Source organism: Symphalangus syndactylus, chromosome X, assembly GCF_028878055.3.
Source record: "Symphalangus syndactylus isolate Jambi chromosome X, NHGRI_mSymSyn1-v2.1_pri, whole genome shotgun sequence".
Lineage (NCBI taxonomy): Eukaryota > Metazoa > Chordata > Mammalia > Primates > Hylobatidae > Symphalangus > Symphalangus syndactylus.
In genome coordinates this window covers 64811481-64833935 of record NC_072447.2, presented here as the reverse complement: position 1 = coordinate 64833935, position 22455 = coordinate 64811481, and the positions used below count along the sequence as shown (strand labels likewise).

The window sequence follows — 22455 nt, the reverse complement described above, 5'->3', positions numbered from 1 at the left end:
CACGCGTGTGTGTGTGTGTGTGTGTGTGTGTGTGTGTGTGTGCTACATGAACGATTTGAGTCACCCCAAATCGTGGCTGAGGCTTAAGTGGTCATTTGAAAGAAATGCCACACTGGCTGGCAGGTTGTATCTCCTGGCCAGGTGTCCCTCCTCGCACCCGGTCAGGACAATGAACCCAGGCATGACGCCCGAAGGGACCACCCTGGAACTCCTCCAGGCATCTAGATGACTCCATGTGGGGTCTGGTGGGTTTTAGGGTTATACAGAGGCCTGAAGGCGAGGAAAGGGAAGGGGCCCACACCGTTTTGGCTCCAGATGTTCAGCACTGCTGCTTCCCTCAGGTCCCACACACCTCAGGTCCCACACACCAGAGGGGGATTTAGAACTGCCTTTTCCCCCAAGGCACAGTTTGGGATTGCCTAAGGTTAAGGGTGACACCGTCCTTAAATATTTTATGGGCTGCGTAGTAATCCGCTGATGAACATATATTAATTTATTTAGTATGGTCTCTAGCTCCTATTAATATAAATATGCTGTAATGTATAGACTTGAAGTTTAATACTTGGCCACTCATTTTTAGTCATTATTTATTACAAAAGGTGTCATGTTCAGTACTCAAAACAGAAAAGCAAATGTAAGAAAACTACACCTAAGTCCTCACGCACCCATGGGAAAGTGCTGGAAATTTTTACTTAGACGTTGGTAGAAAGGCCCTATTCATACATATTTCATAGTTTTTTAAATTTTTTATTTTATGAAATGGAATAGTTTCTCCATAGGTACTGCATTGTAACCTGCTTTGGGTTCCAGAGAGCACACTTTCTATGTCAGTAAACAAATTTCTACAAGGCCACTTTAAATTACAAAATACTCCATTTATAAAAGAAGTTTACATTTTCAAACATTCCCATATTGGCCACCATTTACGCTGTTTCCAACATTTTACATCATTGTGAGACACATCCTTCTCATTAAAAATTGTTCATATCCTTAAATGTGTCATTGTGGATAAATTCCCAGAAGAGAAAATTCTTGGTACAAGTCTATGAACATTTGTAATTATTTTAATTAATTAATTTATTTTTGAGGTGGGGTCTGGCTCTGTCGCCCAGGCTCGAGTGCAGTGGCATGATCTTGGCCCACTGCAACTTCTGCCTCCCGGGTTCAAGCAATTCTCCTGCCTCAGCCTCCCGAATAGCTGGGATTACAGGCGCGTGCCACCCATGCCTGGCCAATTTTTTGTATTTTTAGTAGAGGCAGGGTTTCACTATGTCGGCCAGGCTGGTCTCAAACTCCTGACCTCAGGTGATCTGCCCTCCTCGGCCTCCCAAAGGGCTGGGATCACAGGCGTGAGCCACTGCGCCCAGCCACATTTGTAATTCTTTGATTAAAAATATTGGCAAACTAGTCTCCTGAATGTCACTGTTATAATATTTTGAGCAGAATAAAATCGGATATTTAATGGAATTGGTGAACAATTGGGCTGAAATGCAACTCAAAAATAGAATGGAATGGTATTTGGAGCATTAAATAATATAGTATGGAAAATGGATTTGAAATGGTATGCAGGATGGGATGAAATGGAGACTGCAATGGAAACTGGAATAAAATGGGGAGTAGAATACGGGTTTGAACAGGATGTGGAATGGAATATTGGAAATTTAATGGAATTTAATCAGAAAATGGAATGGAACAGAAAATGGAAACAAATATCGAATGTCATATGGAATAAAATAAAAATATATGAGAAAAGGAATGAGTGCAATACAGTATGAAATAAAATATTAAAGAAAATAAGGGAAATCAAAATTGGAAGGAATATAGAATGGAACAAAATGTGCAATGGCCTGAAATAAATGGACTATGAAATATACAGTATAGATTTTTAAATACCGGAATAGAATGAAATTTAGAATGAAATATAGAATACAGTTTATAAAGGATGGAATAGGAATTCAATAAGAATGGAATATGGAAAATGAAATATTGATAAAATACAGGATGGACAAAAGAAGAAAAATGAACAGAATGTGTCTGTTCATCATTATTCCACAATTTAGTGTCATGAAACAACATCCATTTTAACATTCCCATGGATTTTGTAGAGCTAGAATTCAGACGGTACATAGTGGGGATGGATTGTCTGTGTTCCTCGATGTCTGGGACTTCCACTGGAAACTTGAACGGCTGTGAGATCATGAGGGAAGGACAGCAGTAAATGATGAATCCTATATTTTTATGGATGGTGGTGCCACTTACCGAAACAGGGAGAACTTGCCCAGTTGAAAAGATCAGGAAGGTGGTGGGAATCAGTGATTCTGTTATGACCATGTTAACCACTGTTCCCTGTATAGTTGAAATTTTGGGGTATGAACCCCACTTATAGCTATTCTCTTTGTTCTGTAGGTCAACTTTCGCCAGTTTTATGGATCCACTTTTGGGAGTCATTTCAATCTATTCTCTGAGAGTTTTCCTCCTTTCTTGAATCTCCGTGGGCCTTAGTTGTGGTCCCTGACTTAGTAATGATTAAAATGCTCCTATCTATCCTTGCTCTCTTTAAAGGAATATACATGTCTTCCACTTATTGTTTTGCTATCCTCCAAGATCTCAAACTTTAAAGAAGCCCCTCTTTTTAACTCCATTGTTATCTTCAATATCCTCACCTTTCTCTTTGCCTCTGTTCCATTTAAAAGTATATATGTATCTATGTGCTCATTAAAAAAATCTGAAAGGGTGGTTTTTCGTTCTTTTCATACTTCATCTTCTGAATGGTTTCAATGAGCATACATTACTCTTGTACTAAGCAAATATAGCTACTGTATTTCTGAAAAGAATTATGTTTAATCAGGTTTTAAGCTATTATAACAAAACGAGCTCTCATATATACTACTGGATAGAATTATAAATTCATAGCACCTTCCAAGATGAAAATTTGATGATATGATGACACATATAAAAAGTCTTATATGAAATGCATAATTCCTCTCCAGACATTAATTCTAAAAAAAATACTCACATATCTTCACGGTGTTATATGCTCAAAGGTGATTATTATAGTGTCAATTATTTTTAAAAATGTGAAACAACCTCAATTTCCAGTAGAATGCTAGATGCCTATAGAATAAACTTATATAGGATGTTACAGGATGTTTTTGAAAAATTTTTAATGCCATAGGAAAATGGCTATGAGATTAAAAAAAAAACCATGATGTACTGTATCTACTGATCTATATTTACATCTGTTTATTTTTACATCTACCTAGTTATTAAAATTTTGTTCACCATAGTACAGTTGTTCTCAGCCAGGGGCATTTTGCCCCGCAGGGAAAATTTTAAAATGTCTGAAGAGTGCCATAATTGGGGAGGAGGAGTTCTACCAGCGTTTAGTATATAGGAATCAAGGATGCTGCTCAACCCCTTCAATGCACAGGAGAGCCTCCAACAACAAAGAATTACCTGGTCCAAAATGCCAGTTGTGTGAAGTCTGGCAAACCTTGCAGTATGGAATTTAGATAATTTAGAAAAGTTTAAGATAATTTAAATCACAAGCAATTTTACCAGTGACTGATAACTATTTTTAAAAGTCTGATATATGTACATATTAAATATTCTGATATTTTTGTATTTTATAATCAACAGTATATTTTTTTTTTTTTTTTTTTTTTTTGAGACGGAGTCTCGCTCTGTCACCCAGGCTGGAGTGCAGTGGCGCGATCTCGGCTCACTGCAAGCTCCGCCTCCCAGGTTCACGCCATTCTCCTGCCTCAGCCTCTCCGAGTAACTGGGACTACAGGCGCCCGCCACTACGCCCGGCTAATTTTTTGTATCTTTAGTAGAGACGGGGTTTCACCGTGGTCTCGATCTCCTGACCTCGTGATCTGCCCGCCTCGGCCTCCCAAAGTGCTGGGATTACAAGCGTGAGCCATCGCGCCCGGCCTGTATATTTTTGAAATAAACTAAGCCATTTAAAAAATTCATTATTCCTGAATAAGCTACAAATATTTTTCACATATTAAGCATACTACTCATTGCTTAATAATTTATTGTTTGTTTGTTTTTTGAGACAGTCTCATTCTGTTGCCCAGGCTGGAGTGCAGTGGTGCGATATTGGCTCACTGCAAACTCCACCTCCTGGGTTCAAGTGATTCTCCTGCCTCAGCCTCCCAAGTAGCTGGGATTACAGGTGTGTACCAGCATACCCAGCTAATTTTTGTAATTTTAGTAGAGACATGGTTTCACTATGTTGGCCAGGCTTATCTGGAACTCCTGACCTCAAGTGATCACCTGCCTCTGCCAGTGCTGACATTACAGGTGTGATTTTTTTTTTTAAATGAGACCAAGTCTCACTCTGTAGCCTAGGCTGGAGTGCAGTGGTGTGATCTCGGCTTACTGTAGCCTCCCACTCTCAAGTGACTCTCCTGCCTCAGCCACCCGAGTAGTTGGGATTACAGGCGGGTGCGACCATGCCCAGCTAAATTTGTGTATTTTTGGTAAAGATGGGGTTTCACCATGTTGGCCAGGCTGATCTTGAATGCCTGAGCTCAAGTGATCTGTCTGCCTCGGCCTCCCAAAGTGCTGGGATTACAGGCATGAGCCACCGGGCCTGGCCTGATTGCTAAGAATTTATAAAATTTAAGATCTGTAATTTCAGCTCATTTAGATGGAGGAATATTCCACAATTATCAATCCAACAGAGATGTTCAAACTTCTAATAAAATTAATGTCTAAATATTTACATATGTGGTTAAAATAAAGAAAAATTGATTTATAACACAGTGTAGCTGATATGTAAATAGTAGTGTGGTTGACTAACCAGGTCGTAGTAATCTCACTACCACTCCAGTGACTGGTTTGGGAATAGTCATTTCCCAGTTGCAGTCAATAAGATATGGATGCTTGTGTTTTAGGGTTTTGGGGGGAAAGGTTTCTCAGCTCTTCAAAAAATAAAAGACACAATATGTTTTTTACATTTAATAATTAAAGAATATATATCAAATATTAGAATAAATGAATTTGGTATAATCACTGGACATAAGGTCAATATTACACAATGGAATTGTATTTCCACATATTAGCAGTAAAAAGTATAAAGAGGAAATTTTAAAATTGCCATTTCCTATAGCATCAGAAAATATCAAATAACTAGGAACAAATCTAATAAAAAAATTCGTAAGACCTTTGTCCAGAAATCAACATGACATTTCTTAAATAAAGAAGCCCTACATTAATCAGAGATATGTCATGTTTGTAGATTAGATTATGAAAATTAAGTCAGAGAAAATTCTCATCCAAATAGTCTATGTATTCAATGCAATGCAAATCAAAATCTCAACAGATAGTTTGAAAATGTAAATCAGCAAACTGATTCTAAAATATGAATGGATATCAAAGATCTAAGAACAGCCAAATCCATCTAGAAGAAGAAATTTGAAGAACTTTCACAGTCAGAAAAGCCATAATTAAGATAGTATGATTTGTGTACAGTAACATTTTGTTATGCAGGAATAGATAAATAAAGATATATATGTTTAGATAAAGATAGATAAATAGACCAATAGGACAAGAAAAGAATCCACAAACAGACACACACATATGAACACCTTATTTACAACAAAGATACCAATGCAGTGCTCAGGGAGAAAGATAATCATTTAAGTAAGTGGAACCAGATGAATTGGATATCCAGCCATATAGAAAAAATAACTTTGGCTCCTAACTTATGCCATACACAAAAATGAATTCCAAAAGATAAAGCTTCTAGAAAATAAGATACAATCATATCTTGATGAGCTTGGGGTAAATTATATCTAAAACACAACACAAAACCCACTAACGATAAAGGAAAACATTAACTACAAATAAACACGCATGCATGCACACATTCAGAAAACGTTTTATGTACAGAATAAAATAAAGAATAAAAGTAAATGCAGTTAAACACTGGCACAATATTTCAACAGGTACTTCACAAAATAGGATATTAAACTGACAAATAACAAAGACTGCCCAAAATAAGTCATCAGAGATATGCAAATTAAAATCACAAGAAGACATCAGCAAACATCTACCAGAATAGCTAGAATGACTACCAATATAAGGAGCAGGGGAGGGTATAGAGGAACTGAAACTCCAACTGCCGGTAGGAGTGTAAATTAGTACCCTTGGAAAACTGGGAGTACCTATTAAAGCTTAATTTATGCATTTTCTATAACCCAGCAATTCTATCTATGTTACTTTTCTACCCTGAGTAACAAATCACCACAAATTTAATGGCTTTAAACAATGGCCATTTATTTAAGCTCCCAGTTCTATAGGTTTACAAGTACTCTGTTCAAGTCTCACAGGGTGAAATCAGCCTGTGCTATTGGTCAGTGAGTCTGTGTTTCTGGAAACTGAGGAGGAATATATTTCCAAACTCATTCAGGTAATTGGCAGAATTCAGTTCCATTTTTAGCTCCTAGAGGCCTCATGCAGTTCCTTGCCACATAGAGCTCTACATATTCCTTCTCACACTTCCAGTCTCCCAGGAAGGGCTCAGGCCATTTTAAGGGCTCACTTACTTAGGTCTGGCCCACACAGGTCAACCTCCTTATTTCGAGGTTCACTGATTTGGGAGCATAATTTATCTGCAAAATCTCTTTCCCCATATTGTGTAACATAATCACAGGAGTAGTATCTCATCATATTCACAGGCCGTTCTGATACTCGAGAGAAGAAGTTAATATAAGATCAGAGGTCATTAGAGGTCATCTTAGAATTCTGCCTGCCTCAGCTTGCCCTCTGGCCCTTAGTGATCCAGTATTTCCCACATAGAAAATACATTCAATCCATCCCACAGTCTCCAAATTTCTTTGTATTATGGCATCAGCTCAATTCCAAAAGCTCATTTGAATTTCATCATCTGAATCATGAACGGATGAGATTCCTAGGTATAATCCTATCCAGTAAAACTCCTAGGGCAAAATCTCTCTCTAATTGTGGACCATCGGCACTAAAGTGACAAGCTATCTTCCCCCAACACTACCACATACAATGATGGGACGGGCATAGGATAACATCTATAAACATTCTATTTTATACTGGAGAAAATAGAAGGCAGAAAAGAGTTAGGAGTTCCAAAGCAGTTTGGATATCCAGCTGACGTCTACTACCAGTCTGTCCAAGGCAATTTAGGCTTTCCCTATCATGCATCTCAACATTCTTCCAGCCTTTGCTTACTATCCAGTTTCAAAGCCACATCCACATTTTAAGGTGTTTACAGTGACTACACCTCACATCCACATATCAAAATCTATAGTGGTTTCTATTGGTGTTAAACACATTGCTACAGTCTTAGCAGCTTACACCAACACTCATTTATTAGCTCACAGTTGTGCAGGTCAGAGGTCTGTGCACCATGTGACTGGTTTCCCTGCTCAAGGTCTCACAGGGTGAGATGCTCTTGGACTTCCTGTGTTCCTTTCTGGATCTCTGGGGAAGAAGCCATTGCAGACCCATCTATGTGGCCAGCTGAGTCCAGTGCCCTGTAGCTGTAGTACTGAGGTCCCTCCATTCTTTTGCTGGCTGTCAACAAGGGGCAGCAACTCATCACCTAGAGGACTCCTGCAGTTCCTTGTCATGTGGCCCCCTCCAAATGCTCTCTCATGCTTTGAACCTCTCAGCAAAAACCTGGGCCCTTGTAAGTGCTCACCTGATTAGGTCTGCCTCACCTACTTTAAGGGCAACTGATTTGTGACCTTAATTATATCTGCAAGATCCTTTTTGCCATATGAAGTAATATAATCATAAAAGTAAGATCTCATCATATTTACAGGTTCCACCTACACCCAATGGGAAGAGATTATACCAAGACAAGAGTCATTGGAGATCGCCTTAGAATTCTGCTTACCACACAAGTATATATCCAACAGAGATACATAAACCTGTTTTTCAAAAGACATGATAAGGATGTTCACAGTGGCATTATTGGAAATAGTCACAAACTAGAAACAATCTAAATATATATCAACAGTTGAATGAATAAATTGTGGTATATTAATACAATGGAATACTGTTCAGGAACGAAACAAGCAAATATCCCTATATGCAACAAAATGTACGGATCTTAAAAGCATTCATATTGAGCAAAATAAACTAGGCATAAAAATGTACATAATTTATAATTCTGTTTGTATAAAGTATAAAAAGCCGGCAAAACAATTCTATAGTAACATAGCTTAGAATAGTGCTTAACTTTCAGGGGTAATGACTAGGTAGGGGTATAACATAAGTTTCTGGGGTGCCAGTAATGTTCTATATTTTGGTCTTACTGGTTGTTACACGCATGTGTTCACTTTGTAAAAAGTCATCAACTTGTTGTCCCTTATGATTTGCACAATCTTCTATTTAAATGTTGTATTTCAATGATAAAAAAGATAAGAGAAAGAAAAAAATTGTATGAAATGCAAGAAGAGTTGACGGAAATATGATTCAGACTCACAATCCCTTGTGCACAAGTCTAACATTCAAAATGCTTTGAAAAACATACTTTTCCTGACTCATTTATCCATAAAACCTGATTTGAACTGACATGATGCTATTTGTAATCTTTAAATCTTGGAGTGAACATTTGTATGTTTCACTACAGAAATATTGTTGTATTAGATTCCACAGTATTACTACAGGCCTTGACATAGATATTATGTATGTATGGGAGACAAATTCTGAACCATTTGGTCCCAAGAGTTTCACAGAAGGGATTGTGGATGTGTAGTAGTCAAGGATTTTAGTAGACAAGAACTTAGAACGACTGCAGAGTGCATCAGATTGATTGAATTTATTGAATTCTTTGTTCAGCACCTCAGATGATAGGATTTTTCTCCTTTGACCTATTGATATAATGGGTTAATTAAAATATTTCTTAATATTACACCATGCTCTCATGACTAGAAAACTACCAGGATATGATAGATTTTTATATACTGTTGAGGGTTAATTAAAATATTTCCTAATATTACATCATGCTCTCAAGACTAGGAAACTACCAGGATATGATAGATTTTTATATACAGTTGAATTTTATGGACCCAAATTTTATTAATAAAAAATTAAATATAAGTTAATAAGTGAGAGAGATCCACATCTTTCTTTGTGTGTAGTGAACTATCTTTGTCAGGTTTTGGAATGAGTTTAGACTTCCTTCATTAAACAAATTTGGAAGATCTCTGTCTTTGCTTCTAGCTTCTAAACTGTTTTATTGGCTTAGGGATTTGTGATTCTTGAAAAGAATTGAAAGATCGTATTCAACTCTCCTTGTACTTTTATCAGTAATTTTGGTTCCCAGTCCTAGTGGAAGAGTAACACCATTTTTTTCTGATAAAGGCATGGCTATTCAAAAATGTGTAGAGGGAGAGAGGTATACATAACATCAGATGGATTTGTGAGACTGTGCCAGTCCACCACTTACTTAGTGCATGACTTTTAGCAAGTTACCTAATCTTTTAAGCTTCAGTGTCTTCATCAGGGAAATGGGAATATAGTCCCTTCCCTTGCATTGTTTCCTCTAAATTTTGTGAAGTACAATTCAAAAATTATTACTTAAGCCAATTAATGTTCAAACAGTAGCATTTGGATCAAGAGTAAAATGTGCACGTTAATTTATAAACAGTCACAACTAACATTAGCAAGTAACTGGTAATAACTGTTTTAGGAATTGTATGTATTTTTGAGCATTTATTTAATCTTGAAATTAAGCTTGGTATTTCTACATATTTTTCTATGTAGAATTTATATATATTATTTCTACATAAAATGCATCATTTATTCTTTAATTTTCTCAAAATAATATACATACATGATCTTAAAAGTTCTTAAAGAATAACACTAGCCTTTAATGAAACCAGAAATCACTGGAATCTAAATCCATACTCGCCCCCACTCCTGCTCTGGCTCCCTGAGAAAACTTCTTTCAACTATTTTTTCTGCTTCTCAGGCATTTACCATGATATTTCTAAATCATAGGCTTATACTGATTGTAGTATATTGCAAAAATGGTCACAAGCGAGACTTCTGGTTTCAGCTCTTTCATGTAAAGAAGCTGGAAATTGTCACCCCACCCCCTTCTTCCAACAAGAAAAAGCTGAACAAACTGAATCAATGGCTTTAAAAAAATACTTATCAAAGAAATCGGGTTGCAGGGTAAGCCACTACTCTGAAAGACAGATCCAGGGCGTCACTTAAATGGCAAATTTGCTGAATTGCTTCCGGCTGAATGCGGACTAGCATGAGAGTAAGGGGGCCTCTACATGTTCATGGGCTTTACCTTTAGGAAAATGTTCCCTTGTCCACGAAGTGAGGGGTGACGCCGTACACCCGGTGTCAGAGACAGCTGTGTGGCAACTCTTCACCCCACACCTGCTGCAGAAACTACGCAGCGCCGGTGTGTGTTGGGTCGGTGATAATGCTTTGATGCTCTCTGCGCCCTGGAGGAGCGTGAAGCGGAAGGTTGCTAAGTGGAAGTGCAGGTGCTGCTGCTTCTTGCACAAACTGCAGTTGTAATCCAGGATTCACCGGCCTGTAGGGGCTCAGACTTCAAATTGAACCGCGCCTCGGCGGCAGCCACAGGTGTAGTACACGAGGCCCAGGTACCACAAGGTGTCCAGCAGGGCCTTGGCGGCGCCCTAGCAGCTGAGGTCCAGCCGCTGCGCGCCCAGGTTCGTCTCACTGGTGGACGCCGCGGGCCCGCGAGTTCGGAGCAGCGCGTGTATCTGTGGGTCTTTGGGGCTGGCCTCGCTAGCCTACCAGCTTCCTTTCGGTGATGCTCTTTGCTACCGCCAGGCTCCTGACTCCGGCTTGGACAGCAGGCCGCCGAGCGCCCGTGGCGCCCGTTACCGAGGTGGCTGCGCAGAAGGTACAGCAGGGGTGGGGGAGGGGAGCAAGCAGAGGAGGGATCCCTGGGTTGCTCTTGGCTGCGTGGTTGGGTGGCGGTTCTCCTTCTTACTCGGCCCATGGCATTCTCAGCCATGAACATAAATCCGGCCAAGTCGTGGCCCTGCAGCGTGGGCTGCGCGGTTGGGTGTTTGGGGGGAGGGGAGTTTCCGGTTCTAAGAACTTACTGGGCTGCTTCTTTGTCTGCACTACCAAGATTGGCCACTTGTTGAAAATGGGTCCGGGAGACCCTTCACTTTATCTTAAAATGACAGCTTTACTGGTGTAACATGTTAGTAAACTGTATTTGCAGCCCCTTCTCCCAAGAGATATTTTTACATTGTCCACACATAGGTATGGAGATTGCCTATGCTGTCGGCCTTGTGTGCGTTGACATTACATACCCAGAGTTTCCATGCTCATGCTGTTACATACCTGCCCTGTAACCATGGAAATGACTCCGAAGTTCTCTGGTTCCCAGTAATCTCATATTTAAAAAAAGGGAATAATACATCCCAGATGCAGTGGGGAGTAAATGCAAGAATTTATTTGAAATATTTAATACAGCAGAAAGGAACTGGATATATTATATATATGTATATATATATACATATTATTTCTAAACTTTTTTTTCAATAAGTTTTCAGTTTTCGTTGGATTTATTTTTAGTTTTTGTGCCAAGATTCAGGAAGTGTTCTGGTTGCTGGGTGGGTAAAAGCCAACATAACTCGATCCTTTTCCTCAAGCATCTCACAGTCTTGTGTGGTAGCCAGACACACAGAAAAATTACATGAAAGGGCTTCAAGTGAAGAATTATAAGTCTTTTAGGAGTATGATGAGAATGCATAGAGAGACACAAAGAGAAAAGCTGCAGACTGAGATGGACTGGGGATGAATGGTCAAAGAAGAAACAGGAAACTTGAGAGAGCTGTCTCCTTGTGAATGTAAGGCTCATCTGTTTTTGACAATTCCACTAATCTTTGGGCTCACATTCTTGGTTCTTTCAGGGTAACCCAGAATGACATCTATGCCTTTCATCTGTAAAATAACAAGAACAGTGGGCTCTGGGAACACAGACTAAGACTGTTTAACCACAGCCATAGGCAGGATCAGCATAGGCTCCTCTCAGAGGATGTGATTGTGAAGCAAATACTATTATTATCCCAATTTACAGAAGAGTCGTCTGAGAGCCAGAGAGTTTATGTAACTTGCCCAAGGTCTCATAGCAAGGCAGAGGTGGAAACCGTTTTCAACTCCAGGTCTGTCTGGCCCTAGTGTCTCATGCAGTTTTCATTACCTTGAGCTCACCCTTAGTGACAATGTCATTCATTTTTATTCTCAACCGCCAGTTCCAGGCATTGCTTGCCTCGGGATTGTTTAAAAAAAAAATTGCTGAATACAGTGAAGAAACGTATTGGAAGACATCTTCCAAGGAAAAACCCTAAATACTGCTGCTTTATTGGAAACAATGACTTAAGTGATAGGACCAGGATTAGATGCAGGTGTGTCTTATCTGACTCCGAAGCCTATGTCATTTTCACTACATGTGTTAGTGCATAATGTTAAATCCTCTTTTGTTTTTCCTTCTCTTTAGTGACGCTAAAAATTGACCAGGATTGGGCAAGATTTTTTTTTTTTTTGAGGCGGAGTCTCGCTTTGTTGCCCAGGCTGGAGTGCAGTGGCACGATCTTGGCTCATTGCAACCTCCACCTTTCGGATTCAAGCAATCGATCCTTGTACCTCAGCCTCCCAACTAGCTGGGATTACAGGAATCCACCAGCATGCCGGGCTAATTTTTGTATTTTTAGTAGAGAGGGGGTTTCGCCATGTTGGCCAGGCTGGTTTCGAACTCCTGACCTCAGGTAATCTGCCTGCCTTGGCCTCCCAAAGGAGGGATTATAGGTGTGAGCCACCCTGCCTGGCCTAAGATTTTTGTTTTAAGTACAGTTTTAGAATGATATTTTAGTTCTCAGAATTAATTTTTCCTACCTCAGCTACACTCTGGTTTCTTTGTAAAAATATATAAATGTTCTTTATTTGACATATATCAATTAATGGTAACAACTATCATTTACTCATCCACTGTATATGCTTGTAGTACCTTTGAAATAAGTAGTATTATGATCCCCATTTTATGTGATAATAATTGCTAACTTTAATAACTACTTAACATTTGCATAGTGCTATTCTATCAGGTTTCATCACAATTTAATCTTTCCAGAAGCTCTAAGAGAGATGAACTATTAGAAAGCTTATTTTTCAAATGAGAGAACTGAGGCATAGAGAGGGTCAGAAAATTTCTTATGGTCACGCTAGAAGTTAGTGATGAAGCTGATATGAACCCAGGCTACCTGACCCTGAAGTCTTGTGTTTCTCTCTCCCATTTACTGACTCATAAGTGCACTATGAGTCAATTCACTACATGGAGGAGGACATAGGAGCTTGGCCAGGCCCCCTCTGCTATGACGTTGGCAGCAGAGATTCAAATCCAGGTATGTGTGATTCTAAATCACACATAATCTACTCCCCTTGTTCCTTTCCCTCAAAATGGTTGCCCCTTCTATTCTATTTCATTGACACTGTACAGTGAGAAGATGTTTGTTAAACACCTACAGTACAGTGAGGCTTAGAGAGGAAAATCAGAGAAATAGTTCTGCCCTGAAAGCTCTCACAATCTAGTGGGAGAGACAAACACATAGGTAATTTTATTAGAGTGTTGTAAATGTTATGGTAAAGGAAGACTTTTTGGAAGACATGGCACTTTAGTTATGTGTAAATGGATAAGCAGATGGTTTAAGAGATATGGGGGTAATTCAGACAAAAAAGAATTGTGTGAGCAATGGCTCAGAGGTTAGAAATAGAATGGTGTATGGGTGAAGTGGAGCTACAAACACACGTGTTAAATGTGAATGGAAATGGTGTAGGGAGATGATTTTAATGAGATTAGCAAGAGTAAGATTATGAGGAACCTTGAATGCCATGCTAAGGACTCAAAGACATATATCATGTCATCTCTGTTGTAACCTTCCTTCCCAATTCCTATTCTTGGCATCTCAGACCTTCCAGAGGCTTGATGGAACAGAATATAAGAGGATGATATTTTTGGTTCCTAGGGGGTAGGGTGGGAAAGGCATCCAGAAGGAGTGAGCCAGCAGACAGGAGAGAGTACAGGTATGGACTACATAATGGAAGGGTTTATATCAGTGTGTCAGAGAAAGAAGATTCGAGAAAGATATTGGTGATTTACTGAAATCCTCATTGCTGGCTTCATCCTTATTCTGAAAGTCCCACGATGCCTGGAGAAGTTCTAGGCCTCACATCTGGCGAGTATGAAAGCAGTATGTGTGTGTACATATGTAAGATAGAATGAACCTGAAGCTAAGTCTGATTTCTAGATCTAGATTGGTGTAGAGTGAAGAATAATTGGCTATAGTGGCATAGGAACCAGACGATGGGGTGGGGGAGAGCTAACTTACAGTTAACATATCTATATCTATAGTTTTCTCATTAAAAGCACGAGACTACAGATAAGTCCAGTGTTCAGAAGGGAATTGTCAGTATTGGTTTCCATCCCTGACCAACCAACCATCTTTTGACTTACACGTTCTTTTAGTAGATATAGTAAGTCTTGGTTGTGCTCTGATCTGGAAGCCAGTCTTAATTTTTTCAAGTAAAGATAGATAAATTTATGCAAATCTTAAGTGTACAAGCTGATGGTTTTTCTTTTTTTCTTTAATTTTTAATTTTGGTGGTTACATATTAGGTGTATATATTTATGGGGTACATGAGGTATTTTGATACAGGAATACAATGCATTGTAATCAAATCAGGGAAAATAGGGTATCCATCACCTTAGGCATTTACCCTTTCTTTGTGTTCCAATCCAATTATACTCTTTCAGTTATTTTAAAATTTATAATGAATTGTTGACTATAGTCATCCTGTACTATCAAATCTAGATATTATTCAATCCGTCTATGATTTTGTCTCTATTTACCATCGGCACTCACTCATTCCCACCCACTACCCATCTCAGCCTCTGGTAACCATCATTCTACTCTCTATTTCACAATTGTTTAAGTTTTTAGCTCCCACAAATAAGCGAGAACACGCAAAGTTTGTCTTTCTGTGCCTGGCTTATTTTACTTCACATAATGACCTCCAGTTCTATCCATGATGCAAATGACAGGATCTCATTCTTTTTTTATGGCTGAATAGTACTCCATTGTGTATATGTACCACATTTTCTTTATCCATTCATCTATTCATGGACACTTAGGTTGCTTCCAGATCTTGGTTACTGGGAATAGTGTAGCAATAAATATGGGAGTACAGATATCTCTTTGATATACTAATTTCCTTTCTTTGGGATATGTATCTAGCAGTGGGATTGCTGGATCATATGATAGTTCTATTTTTAGTTTATTGAGGAACTTCCACACTGTTCATTTAGAGTGGTTGTACTAATTTACATTCCCACTAACAGTGTATGGTGGTTCTTTTTTCTCCACATCCTCGCCAGCATTTGTTATTGTCTATCTTTTGGGGAAAAAAAGCCATTTTAACTGAGATGAGATGATATCTCATTGTAGTTTTGATTTGCATTTATCTGATAATCAGTGATGCTGGGCAACTTTTCCTATGCCTGTTTGCCATTTGTATGTCTTCTTTTGAGAAGTGTCTATTCAGATCTTTTGCCCATTTTTCATTGGATTATTAGACTTTTTGCCATTGAAGTGTTTGAGCTCCTTATATATTCTGGTTATTAAGCTCTTATCAGATGGATGGTTTGCAAATATTTTCTCCCATTCTGTGGGTTGTCTCTTCACTTTGTTGATTGTTTCCTTTGCTTTGCAGAAGCTGTTGATCTTGATGTGATCCCATGTGTCCATTTTTGCTTTGGTTGCCTGTGCTTGTGGGGTATTATTCCAGAAATCTTTGCCAGTCCAATGTCCTGGGCAGTTTCCCCAATGTTTGCTTTCAGTAGTTTCATAGTCCAAGGTCTCAGTTTTAAGTCTGTGATTCATGTTGATTTGATTATTGTATATGGTGAAAGATAGGGGTCTAGTTCTATTCTTCTCCATATGGATACTCAGTTTTCCTGGCATCACTTATTGAAGAGACTGTCCTTTCCTCAGTGTATACTATGACACCTTTGTTAAAAATGAGTTCACTGTAGATGGATGGAGTTATATCTGGGTTCTCTCTTTTGTTCCATTTGTCTGTGTCTGTTTTTATGTCAGTACCATGCTGTTTTGGCTACTATATCTCTGTAGTATAATTTGAAGTCAGGTAATATAATTCTTCGAGTTTTGTTCTTTTTTTCTCAGGATAGCTTTGGCTAATTGGGGTCTTTAGTGATTCCACATAAATTTTAGGATTTTTTTTTTCTGTTTCTGTGAAGAATGTCATTGGTATTTTGATATAGATTGCATTGACTCTGTAGATTGCTTTGGGTACTATGAACATTTTAACCTCATTGATTTTTTAATGGACATTGTCCATTTTATGGACATAGAAGGTATTTCCATTTTTTTGTGTTCTCTTCTATTTCTTTCATCAATGCTTTATTGTGTTTATTGTAGAGCTCTTTCACTTCTTTGGTCAAGTTAATTCCTATGTATTTAATTTTATTTGCAGTTATTGTAAATGCGATTACTTTTAAAATTTCTTCTTCTGATTGTTTGCTGTTGGCATATATGAGCGCTACAGATTTTTGTATATTGATATCGTATCTTACAACTTTACTGAATTTATCAGTTTTAACAGGTCTTGGAAGTCTTTAGGTGGAGTCTTTAGGTGTGTCCAAATATAAGATCGTATCATCTGTAAACAAGGATAATTTGATTTCTTCCTTTCCAATTTGGATGCCCTTTATTTCTTTCTCTTGTCTGATTACGTTAGATAGGACTTCTGGCACAGTGTTGAAAGTGGGCATCCTTTATCATGTTCCAGTTCTTAGAAGAAAGGCTTTTGCTTTTTCCTTATTCAGTGTGACACTAGCTGTGGGTCTGTTGTATATGGCTTTTATTGTGTTGGGGTATGTTCCTTCTATCCTCAGTTTTTTGAGGGTCTTTATCATGAAGGAATGTAGAATTATACCAAATGCATTTTCAGCATCAATTGAAATGATCATATAGATTTTGTCCTTCATTCTGTTGATATGATGTATCCCATTGATTTGATTTGTGTGTGTTGAATCATCCTTGCATCCCTGAGATAAATATCATTTAGTCATGATAAATGATCTTTTTAATGTTTGTGTTGAATTTGGTTTGCTAGCATTTTGTTGAGGATTTTTATATAAATATTCACCAGAGATACTGGCTTATAGTTTTCTTTCTTTTGATGAGTCATTGTCTGGTTTTGGTGTCAGGGTAATACTGACCTCATAGAATGAGTTTGGAAATATTCCCTGCTCCTCTATTTTCAGGATAGGTTGAGTAGAATTGGTATTCTATTCTTCTTTAAATGCTTTATCTCATTACTTGTTATTGGTCTGTTCCGATTTTAGATTTCTTCATGGTTCAATCTTGATAGGCTGTATGTGTCTAGGAATTTATCCATTTCTGCTACATTTACTAATTTTTTGGCATATAATTTATCATAGTAGCCTATAATGATCCTCTGAATTTCTGAGGTATTGGTTATAATGTCTCCTTTTTCATCTCTAATTTTATTTATTTGGGTCTTCTCTTTTTTTCTTAGTCTGGCTGAAAGTTTTTTGTCTTTTTAAGAAAGCAACTTTTTGTTAGTCTTTCGTATGTTTTTTATTTCAATTTCATTTATTTCTGCTTTGATTTTTATTTCTTCTAATTTTGGGTTTTGCTTGCTCTTTTCTAGTTCTTTAAGATGCATCATTACGTTGGTGATTTGAAATTTTTCTAGTTTTTTGATGTAGGCACTTATAGCTACAAACTTTCTTCTTAGTACTTCTTTCACTGTATCTCACAGGTTTTGCTGTGAGATATGATCTCACCCCAGTTGAAATGGCTATTGTCTTTTATTTTTAACTTTTATTTTAGCTTCATTGGTACATGTGCAGGTTTGTTATATAGGTAAACTCATGTCATGGGGGTTTTGCGTACAGATTATTTCATCACCCAGGTACTAAGCACAGTACCCAATAATTATTTTTTCTGATCCTCTTTCCTCCCACCTTCCTCCCTCAAGTAGGGCCCAGTGTCTGTTGTTCCCTTTTATGTCAATTTGTTCTCACTATTTAACTCTCACTTATAAGCAAGAACATATGGTATTTGGTTTTCTGTTCTTGTGTTAGTTTGCTAAGGATAATGGCCTCCAGATCCATCAATTGTCCCTGCAAAGGGCATGATATCATTCTTTTTGATGGCTTCATAGTATTCCATGGTGTATATGTACCACACTTTCTTTATCCAGTCTACTGTTGATGGGCATTTAGGTTGATTTGATGTCTTTGCTATTGTGAATAGTGCTGCAGTGAACATACACATACATGTGTCTTCATGGTAGAAAAATTTATATTCCTTTGGGTATATACTCAGCAATTGGATTGTTGAATCAAATGATAGTTCTGTTTTAGTTCTTTGAGGAATTGCCACACTGTCTTTCACAGTGGTTTCACTAATTTGGACTCCCACCAGCAGTGTAGAAGTGTCCCTTTTTCTCTGCAACTTACCAGCATCTGTTATTTTTTGACTTTTCAATAATGGCCATTCTGACTGGTGTGAGATGATATCTCGTGTGGTTTTGATTTGCATTTCTCTAACAATCAGTGATGTTGAGTGTTTTTATTTGTGCTTGTTGGCTGCATGAAAGTCTTCTTTTGAGAACTGTCTGTTCATGTCCTTTGCCCACTTTTTAATGAGGTTTTTTTCTTATAAATTTAAGTTCCTTATAGATTCTGGATATTAGACCTTCGTCAGATGCATAGTTTGCAAACATCTTCTCCTATTCTTTAGGTTATTTGTTCACTCTGTTGATAGTTTCTTTTGCTGTACATAAGGTCCTCAGCTTAATTAGAACTCATTTGTCAATTTTTCTTTTGTTGCAATTACTTTTGGTGTCTTAGTCATGAAATCTTTGCCAGTTTCTATCCAAGATGGTATTCCTAGGTATTTTCCAGGGTTTTTATAGTTTGGGGTTTTACATTTAAGTGTTTAGTCCATCTTGAATTGATTTTTATTTCAGTCGTCTGCATATAGCTAGCCAGTTATCCCAGCACCATGTGTTGAATAGGAAGTCCTTTCCCCATTGCTTGTTTTTGTCAGTTTTGCTGAAGATTAGATGGTTGTAGGTGTGCAGCATTATTTCTGGAATCTTTATTCTGTTCCATTGGTCTATGTGTCTGTCTGTTTTTGTACCAGTACTATGCCATTTTGATTACTGTAGCCCTGTAGTATAATTTGAAGTTGGATAATGTGATGCCTCCAGCTTTGTTCTTTTTGGTTAGGATTGCCTTGGCTATTCAGGCTCTGTTTTGGGTTCCATATGAATTTTAAAATAGTTTATTCTAGTTCTGTTAAGAATGTTGTTGATAGTTTGATAGGAATAGCATTGAATCTATAAATTTCTTTGGACAGTATGGCCTAAAGTTGCTATTATGAAAAAGATGAAAGATAATGAATGCTGGCAAGGATGCAGATAAAAGGGAATACCCGTTGATATGGTTTGGCTCTGTGTCCTCACCCAAATCGCACCTCGAATTGTAATCCCCATAATCCCCATGTGTTAAGGGCATGACCAGGTGGAGGTAATCGGATCATGGGGCTGTTTCTGCCATGCTGTTCTCATGATAGTGAGTGAGGCTCACGAGATCTGATGGTTTCTATAAGCATCTAGCATTTTCCCTGCTTGCACTCACTCCATCCTGCTGCCCTGTGAAGAAGGTGCCTGCTGCTCCTTTGCCTTCTGCCATGATTGTAAGTTTCCTGAGCCTTCCCAGCAATTCAGAACTGTGAGTCAATTAAACCTCTTTCCTTTATAAATTACCCAGTCTCTGGCAGCTCCTTATAGTATCATGGGAATGGACTAATATGGTAAATTGGTACCAAGGTAGTAGGGCACTGCTATAAGGATACCCAAAAATGTGGAAGCAACTTTGGAACTTGGTAACAGGCAGAGGTTGGAACAGTTTGGAGGGTTCAAAAGAAGACAGGAAAATGTGGGAAGGTTTAGAACTTCCTAGAGACTTGTAGAGTTCAGAAGACAGGAAGATGTAGGAAAGTTTGGAACTTCCTAGAGACTTGATGAATGGCTTTGACCAAAATGCTGATAGTGATATGGACAACAAATTCCAGGCCGAGGTGGTCTCAGCTGGAGATGAGGAACTTTTTGGGAGCTGGAGCAAAGATGACTCTTCCTATGCTTTAGCAAAGAGGGTGGTGGCATTTCGCACCTGCCCTAGAGATCTGTGGAACGTTGAGAGAGATGATTTAGGGCATCTGGCAGAATAAATTTCTAAGTTGCAAAGCGTTCAAGAGGAAGCAGAGCATAAAAGTTTGGAAAATTTGTAGCCTGACTATGCAATAGAAAAGAAAAACCCATTTTCTGGGGAGAAATTCAAGCTCACTGCAGAAATTTGCATAAGTAACCAGGAGCCAAAGGTTAATCACCAAGACAATGGGGAAAATGTCTCCAGGGCATATTAGAGAACTTCAGGGCAGCCCCTCCCATCACAGGCCCAGAGGTCTAGGAGGGAAAATGGTTTCCTGGGCTGGTCCCACTGCCCCCCTCCCCTGTGCAGCTTCATGACATGGTGTCCTGTATCCCAGCTGCTTCAGCTTCAACCATGGCTAAAAGGGGCCAAGGTAAAGCTCAGGTCATTGCTTCAGAGGGTGCAAGCCCCAAGTCTTGGCAGGTTCCACATGGTGTTGAGCCTGTGGATGCACAAAAGTCAAGAATTGAGGTTTGGGAACCTCTGCCTAGACTTCAGAGGATGTATGGAAACATCTGGATGTCTAGGCAGAAGTGTGCTGCAGGGGTGGATCCCTCATGGTGAACCTCTGGTAGGGCAGTGCAGAAGGCAAATATGGGGTCAGAACCCCCACACAGAGTCCCCACTGGGGAACTGCCTAGTGGATCTGTGAGAAGAGGGTCACTATCCTCCAGACCCCTGAGTGGTAGATCCACCAACAGCTTGTACTGTGCAGTTAGAAAAGTGGCAGACACTCAGCACCAGCCCATGAAAGCAGCTGGGAGCGGGGCTGTACCCTGCAAAGCCACAGGGGCGGAACTGCCCAAGACCATGGGATCCACCTTACATCAGCTTGACCTGCATGTGAGACATAGAGTCAAAGGAGATCATTTTAGAACTTTAAGGTTTAATGATTGCCCTGTTGGATTTTGGACTTGCATGGGGCCTGTTGTCCCTTTGTTTTGACCTATTTCTCCCATTTGGAACAGTTGTATTTACCCAATGCCTGTACCTCCATTGTATCTAGGAAGTAACTAACATGCTTTTGATTTTACAGATTCATAGGCAGAAGGGACTTGCCTTGTCTTAGATGAGACTTTGGACTGTGGACTTTTGTGTTAATGCTGAAATAAGATTTTTGGGGAGTGTGGGGAAGGCATGATTGGTTTTGAAATATGAAAATATATGATATTTGGGAGGTGCCAGGGGGGGTGGAATGATATGATTTGGCTCTGTGTCCCCACCCAAATCTCACCTTGAATTGTAATTATCATAATCCCCACATGTCAAGGGTGTGACCATGCAGAGGTAATCGGATCATGGAGGCAGTTTCCCCATGCTGTTGTTATGATAGTGAGTGAGTCTCATGAGATCTGGTCATTTTATAAGCGTCTGGCATTTCCTCTGCTTGCACTCACTCTGTTCTGCCCCCCGTGAAGAAAGTGCCCGCTTCTCCTTTGCCTTCCGCCATGATTGTAAGTTTCCTGAAACCTCCTCAGCAATGCAGAACTGTGAGTCAGTTAAACCTCTTTTCTTTATAAATTACCCAGTCTTGGGCAGTTCTTTATAGCAGCATGAGAACGGACTAAAACACTCGAATACTGTTAGTGGGAATGTAAATTTGTACAACCACTGGGATGAACAATTTGATAGTTCCTCAAAAAGATGAAAATAGAACTATCATTTTATCCAGAAATCTCTCTGCTGGGTATATATCCCAAAGTAGAGAAATCAGTATATCAAAGAGATATCTGGATTCCCATATTTATTGCAGCACTATTCACAATAGTCAAGATTTGGAAGCAACCTAAGTGCCCCTCAACAAATGAATGAATAAAAAATATGGAATCTCCATATGATGTAATATTACTTAGCTAGGAAACAGAAAGAAATTCTGTCATTTGCAGCAACATAAGTGAAACTTGAGGTCATTATGTTAAGTGAAATAAGCCATGTGCAGAAAAACAAATATTACATGTTCTCACTTATATATGGGACCTTAAAAAGTAGATGTCATAGACATAGAGAGTAGAATAGTGTATACTACAGGCTGGAAAGGGTAGAAGAGAGGGGGATGAAGAGAAGTGGGTTAATAGATACAAACATATTGTTGTATAGAAGGAATACATTCTATTATTTCATAGTATAGCAGAGAG

General features: G+C 38.8%; 1 long non-coding RNA gene across 1 annotated transcript in view; it reads right to left on the bottom strand.

Moving 5' to 3' along the window:
* The window catches only part of LOC134736035 (uncharacterized), a 30936-nt gene extending 19813 nt beyond the window's left edge, over positions 1 to 11123 (bottom strand). Inside the window, exon 1 of the long non-coding RNA XR_010119718.1 lies at positions 10301 to 11123. This is a non-coding gene — a long non-coding RNA (uncharacterized lncRNA). The remainder of the gene's footprint in view (positions 1 to 10300) is intronic.
* Between the last annotated feature and the right edge of the window lie 11332 nt (positions 11124 to 22455).